We start from the raw sequence: 7422 nt of genomic DNA on the forward strand, positions 1-7422 counted from the left end.
CATACGCACACACACGTGCACACCGTGCTCATCTACTGAGCCACACTGCTGCTCACCACGCACACTCACCACCCAGTGCTTACTCACCACCCAGTGCACACTCACCACCCAGTGCTTACTCACCACCCAGTGCACACTCACCACCCAGTGCTTACTCACCACCCAGTGCACACTCACCACCCAGTGCTTACTCACCACCCAGTGCACACTCACCACCCAGTGCTTACTCACCACCCAGTGCACACTCACCACCCAGTGCACACTCACCACCCAGTGCTTACTCACCACCCAGTGCACACTCACCACCCAGTGCTTACTCACCACCCAGTGCACACTCACCACCCAGTGCACACTCACCACCATGCACACTCACCACCCAGTGCACACTCACCACCATGCACACTCACCACCGTGCACACTCACCACCGTGCACACTCACTACCCACTACACACTCACCACCCAGTGCACACTCACCACCATGCACACTCACCACCGTGCACACTCACACACCGTGCACACTCACTACCCACTACACACTCACCACCCAGTGCACACTCACCACCATGCACACTCACCACCCAGTGCACACTCACCACCATGCACACTCACCACCCAGTGCACACTCACCACCCAGTGCACACTCACCACCATGCACACTCACCACCGTGCACACTCACCACCCACTACACACTCACCACCCAGTGCACACTCACCACCCACTACACACTCACCACCCAGTGCAGACTCACCACCCACTACACACTCACCACCCAGTGCACACTCACCACCCACTACACACTCACCACCCCACTACACACTCACCACCCACTACACACTCACCACCCAGTGCACACTCACCACCATGCACACTCACCACCCACTGCACACTCACCACTGTGCACACTCACCACGTGCACACTCACCACCCACTACACACTCACCACCCACTACACACCACCCACTACACACTCACCACCCACTACACACTCACCACCCACTACACACTCACTACACACTCACCACCCACTACACACTCACCACCCAGTGCACACTCACCACCATGCACACTCACCACCCACCACCCACTCACCACCCACTACACACTCACCACCCACTACACACTCACCAACCACTACACACTCACCACCCACTACACACTCACCACCCAGTGCACACTCACCACCATGCACACTCACCACCCACTGCACACTCACCACTGTGCACACTCACCACGTGCACACTCACCACCCCACTACACACTCACCACCCACTACACACTCACCACCCACTACACACTCACCACCCACTACACACTCACCACCCAGTGCACACTCACCACCATGCACACTCACCACCCACTGCACACTCACCACTATGCACACTCACCACGTGCACACTCACCACCCACTACACACTCACCACCCACTACACACTCACCACCCACTACACACTCACCACCCACTACACACTCACCACCCAGTGCACACTCACCACCATGCACACTCACCACCCACTGCACACTCACCACTATGCACACTCACCACGTGCACACTCACCACCCACTACACACTCACCACCCACTACACACTCACCACCCACTACACACTCACCACCCACTACACACTCACCACCCACTGTGCACTCACCACGCCCACACTGCCCTGCTGCGTGGGGAGGTGACGTGCCTCTGATGCATCCGTTCATCGATTACAATCCATTCTCGTGATGCAATTACATTTCACGCGAGTTCCATGGCTAATGAGAGGCGGCGCCACTTAAGCCGGTGGCACAAAACTGCACGAGGGAGGCAGAGAAAGCGAAGGCGAAGACGGGTGGCGACCCTTGACGTTTATTATCGACCACAAATCCGCGAGCCGTCGCTCACATTGGCTCCGTCTGGTGACGCTGCTGCTGCTGCGTGGGCAACAGCAGCAGCAGCAGCAGCTGCGTAAGCAACAGCAGCAGCAGCAACGTGCGCGCGTGTGTGTGGCGTTTAAAGGGAAAAAATATATAAAATAGGCGACGTTTCGGGTAATGTCCCTCCTCCTTAGCATGTGAAGTCGTGCTATGAAGAAGGCCCATTGCCCAAAACGTCACCGATTTTCTATATTCCATACTCTTTGGTTCTTTCGGTAAATTCTAGATTTGAAGCTTTCGTGACTGCAAGGATTCATATTCTTAGGTTTTTTCGGTAAAGTCACGTAGGTAAAAAATTTAAATTAATAAAAGTAAAATTAAAATAACAATAAAAATAAAATAAAAATCACGGCAACACAAGCCTCCGTCTTCAGGTGGAACCGTCACAGCACGATAGCAAACCTAAGAATATCTTTCGGTAAAGTCACGTAGTTAGAAAAAGAATAGATCACGACGTTTCGATCGCAACACAAGCAATCGTCATCAGGTGGGACAACCACAGCAAGAAACAAAACTGCTGTGTTTCATTGCGCACGACGTTGATATCGACACGGCTCGCTCCCGGTTGCTTCAATCGACCCGCACCGGCTTCGTGCCTCGCCTCCCACGAGACACCAACAGCGGCACTCGCCAGCAAACGGAGTGTCAGTGACTGGGTCGGTGGTACCTGTGTGTGTGTGTACTCCTTGGTTCTTTCGGTAAAGTCACGTAGGTATAAAATGAAATCACGGCGTTTCGGGCGAAACACAAATCACGACGAAACTTCGTGGTTTCATTTTATTTAATACCGACGTGACTTTACCGAAAGAACCAAGGATTACACACACACACACACAGGTACCACCGACCCAGTCACAGAGTATCGATCCCTGCAGTCACGAAAACTTCAAACCTGTGTGTGTGTTTTTATTCTTTACGTATGCGATGTTTAGATTTGTGTACAATGAATTTTAGGCGTATCTTGTAATTGTATGTTTGTTGCGGTTGCACCCAAATCAAGAGCCGAATGGCTCACAGGGTAAATCCTAACGAATGAAACTCAAACTGTGTTGTCCCCACCTACCCACCCGCTGCGCCCCCAGCCGGCATGAACATGCTGTACGTGCGTCCGGGCAGCATGGGCGTCCACAAACCGCCGGGTTCCCCGTCGCCCGCCGACCGCCAGAGGGAATACCTCCTCGACATGATTCCGTCCCGCTCGCTGCCCAAACCCGGCACGCCAACCCCGTGGAAGTGAGCGCAGTGGACCGGTCCGGCCCGGGGCGTTGCGCTCCAGAGGGGGCAGCCGCAAACCACCCCAACACCACCACCACCACTCCCTCCCTCCGCACAAACTCCCACCGCACGAGGCGAGATGGACCGGCCTGCCGGGGACGTGGAGTGGAGGCAGAGCTCTAGCAACCACCACCTGCACTTCCATAACCATCACCCCCACCTCTGCGTGACATGGTGAAGTCCGGCTGTCAGAGGTGGGGGGGGGGGGGGGGGCAGCCGGGCACGACTATTGCATGGCGGGCACTACCATTGCGTGGTGGTCAAGGGGGGGAAGGGGGGGGGGTTTGTGGGCCCGTGTGGTGTTCGTGTCTTTGCACTTGTATTAGCAGAGGAAGAGCCCATTCTCTTTACATTGAAAATGTTAGTGATGTAGTGGAGCTGAGCGTCAATCATAATTGTAATATTGAAACAAATGGAGGGTGGGGGGGGGCGGGGGGGGGTGGGGTAAGATTTCCTTATTGCATTTTTTTTTACCAAGACGTACGAAGATAAAGCACTTTCACTCGAATGCAGAGCATCGTGCAGAGCATCGTACCATTAGAGCATCATGCATAGCATCGTGCAGAGAGCATCGTACAGAGAGCATCGTACAGAGAGCATCGTACAGAGAGCATTGTGTAGGGGCATCGTGTAGGGGCATCGTACGGAGCGAGTGGTGGTGGCGACGGGAGATCCGCGCGACGCGGCCCCGGCCCCATCGCTGCCCTCGCAGCAGCGAAGACGCCCCCCGCCCCTGCCCCCCGCTCCTGCCCCCCTCTTGAAAAACAGCAACGCAGCCAATCACAGTTCCGCTGTGGGGGGGGGAGGGGGCGGCAGCGGCCCTGTCACGGGGGAGAAAGTCGGTGGCAGCAGCAGAAACATTCAATTCCATTTGCTTAGGGAGCATGTGCGAACCCCTGCTGAGCGTGAACGTGTCTCTCTCTGTCAAAGGGTGACACCTGGGGCCCAAATCTGTGGCACCAGCCCCCCAAAGGTGCTCTGGTGCCACAGATTGCAACTTCGGGGCGGTTATAATCAGATTTGATGCGGGACCGGTGGCCGCATGGAACAAACCGTTTACCGCCGGTTTGCAGGACACACAGATGTGTCCAGCAATAAACACAACACGGGCAACTGAGAAGGGAGGCCGGTTGCCACACCGTGGTGGTGTAGCGATTGGCTCCAGTGACTGGTAATCCAGCTCGCCTGTTCGGTTCTGTCTCTCGGCGTGGCAGTTGTGTAAAATCCCCGTTGCACGTCCGGCGAGCACGGCTGGCTACGTACGATGCGAAAGAATTTCAACATAGAGATTTACATTGCTGACTTTCGTAAGCTGTTAACCCGGTTTAACTGATAACCAACGCAAATCGGAACTTGATTTTGGTGGCGCTGCCACTGCTGCGTCGCCAGTGGTACAACAGCTCACACAAGAAGTTCTCAAGTGTTATTGACGGACGCATTGAGGGTTTTTGTGTCAAATCAGATCGCAGAGTGTTAATAAGACAGGCAGGCGGCATCGTAACAAAACGGGCATCCTCACAGTGCGGGCAAATTAACCCACGACACTAAATATAAACATCACCATGACACAACACCACAACATCCAAACGGTTACAGCTCGCCGCTGCACCACCCATTGACACACCGCGTTCTTCCACGGTGACCAATCTAAACAGCTATAAACATCGCATCCAGTTCTAGAATAACAAATTAAAACACAAGCCAACGGCGTCACAACAGCACGGTCTAATATAACACAGGAGGGTAAACACCACCACGTGGGTTCCCCGTGTGTGCAGGGTGAGGATCACAGTCTCTGTGCTGCTACGTTTGCCTGGCGCTGTGAGTTGCGCGATGTCAGAGTGTGAAGTGCGCGTGTGTGGGGAGCGGTGGTGCAGCGGTCAGCGCACTGAACTGCGAAAGCCGCAACCCGAGTTCGATTCCTGCTCATGATCGATAACAGTGGAAGCGAATGCGAACCGGTCCTGGGCTTCCCCCAGGTCGTCTCGGCCTCAAATTAGTAGCTGGTGTGATGTGTAACGGCAGCACTGGGGAGACAAAGGCGGCCGGGGGTGGTGTTGGCCACCCACCCCCTTTCTGTGCCATTGCTGGCCTTCATAGGTGCTCGCTAACAGCACTTGCCCCCACAGTCTTAAAGACTACACGGGGGATCTTTGTGTTAATGTGTTAGTTTGTGTTAGTGTGTGATTGTGCGTGTGTATTCTGCATGGCTTTCAGTCGCGTTCATTGTTTATGATCTTGTGGTTCGTCCTCCCAGCCCCGTGGTGGCGCCCGGTGTCACCCACCTACTAGGGCAGTGGTTCTCAAATTGTGTTTCCTGGACCAACAACAATGCCACGGTCCTCCAGCTGGGCCGCGGGGATGTGAGGCAAATGCAGGTTGATGCGGAAATAATGACAATGTTAATACCTTCTTGGTTCTTTCGGTAAAGTCACATAGAAGGGAAATAATAAAAATAAAAAAAAAATAATTCTCACGACGTTTCGGCCACAACGCGAGCAGGACGGCTGCTTGCGTTGTGGCCGAAACGTCGTGAGAATTATTTTATTGTGTTTCTTTTTATTATTTTATTATTTCCATTCTACGTGACTTTACCGAAAGAACCAAGAAGATGAATCCCTGCAGTCACGAAAAGCTTTAAATCGAAATTTAATGTTTATACATTTTGCTTCGGACATTCGTTAATATTTTACTGATATTTAATTTAAAATTTAGGTTAAGTAAACTACCCTGATTACACTACCTGAAACTTAAGATCTAAATGCCACCCCCCAAAAAAACCTTATATCTGCGTAAAAAAACCCCAATGTTCCAGTAATATGAATCATTTTGTACGACTGGTACAGGGACTCCTCTATTTACGAACGAGTTAGGTTCCAGAGGTCTGTTCGTGAGTCCAACTTTACTCCTGTCGATTCCAAAACATGTTGTACGGCATTGTACACTAAACACGGGGGAACGGCTTTAAAAGTTGTATAATATCCTGTAGATCTAGATGCCATGGGTTATTCACGTTCTGTAGATGCCACTGGTTCTTCACGTTCTGTAGATGCCACTGGTTCTTCACGTTCTGTAGATGCCACTGGTTCTTCACGTTCTGCAGATGTAGATGCCACTGGTTCTTCACGTTGTGCAGATGTAGATACTACTGGTTCTTCACGTTCTGCAGATGTAGATGCCACTGGTTCTTCACGTTCTATAGATGCCACTGGTTCATCACGTTCTGCAGATGTAGATGCTACTGGTTCTTCACGTTCTGCAGATGTAGATGCCACTGGTTCTTCACGTTCTGTAGATGCCACTGGTCCTTCACGTTCTGTAGATGCCACTGGTTCGTCACGTTCTGTAGATGTAGATGCCACTGGTTCTTCACGTTCTGCAGATGTAGATGCCACTGGTTCTTCACGTTCTGCAGATGTAGATGCTACTGGTTCTTCATGTTCTGCAGATGTAGATACTACTGGTTCTTCACGTTCTGCAGATGTAGATTCTACTGGTTCTTCACGTTCTGCAGATGTAGTTGCCACTGGTTCTTCACGTACTGCAGATGCCACTGGTTCTTCACGTTCTGTAGATGCCACTGGTTCGTCACGTTCTGTAGATGTAGATGCCACTGGTTCTTCACGTTCTGCAGATGTAGATGCCACTGGTTCTTCACGTTCTGCAGATGTAGATTCTACTGGTTCTTCACGTTCTGCAGATGTAGTTGCCACTGGTTCTTCACGTACTGCAGATGCCACTGGTTCTTCACGTTCTGTAGATGTAGATGCCACTGGTTCTTCACGTTCTGCAAATGTAGATGCTACTGGTTATTCACGTTCTGCAGATGTAGATGCCACTGGTTGTTCACGTTCTGTAGATGTAGATGCCACTGGTTATTCACGTTCTGCAGATATAGATGCCACTGGTTGTTCACGTTCTGCAGATGTAGATGCCACTGGTTCTTGACGTACTGCAGATGCATATGCCACTGGTTCTTCACGTTCTGCAGATGTAGATGCCACTGTACTTCACGTTCTGCAGATGTAGATGCCACTGGTTCTTCACGTTCTGTAAATGTAGATGCCACTGGTTATTCACATTCTGAGATGTAGATGCCACTAGTTCTTCACGTTCTGTAGATGTAGATGCCACTGGTTCTTCACGTTCTGCAGATGTAGATGCCACTGGTTCTTCACGTTCTGCAGATGTAGATGCCACTGTTTCTTCACGTTCTGTAGATGCCACTG

The sequence above is a fragment of the Lethenteron reissneri genome, chromosome 1 (genome assembly GCF_015708825.2).
Source record: "Lethenteron reissneri isolate LAM-NWPU_2019-01 chromosome 1, ASM1570882v1, whole genome shotgun sequence".
Classification (NCBI taxonomy): domain Eukaryota; kingdom Metazoa; phylum Chordata; class Hyperoartia; order Petromyzontiformes; family Petromyzontidae; genus Lethenteron; species Lethenteron reissneri.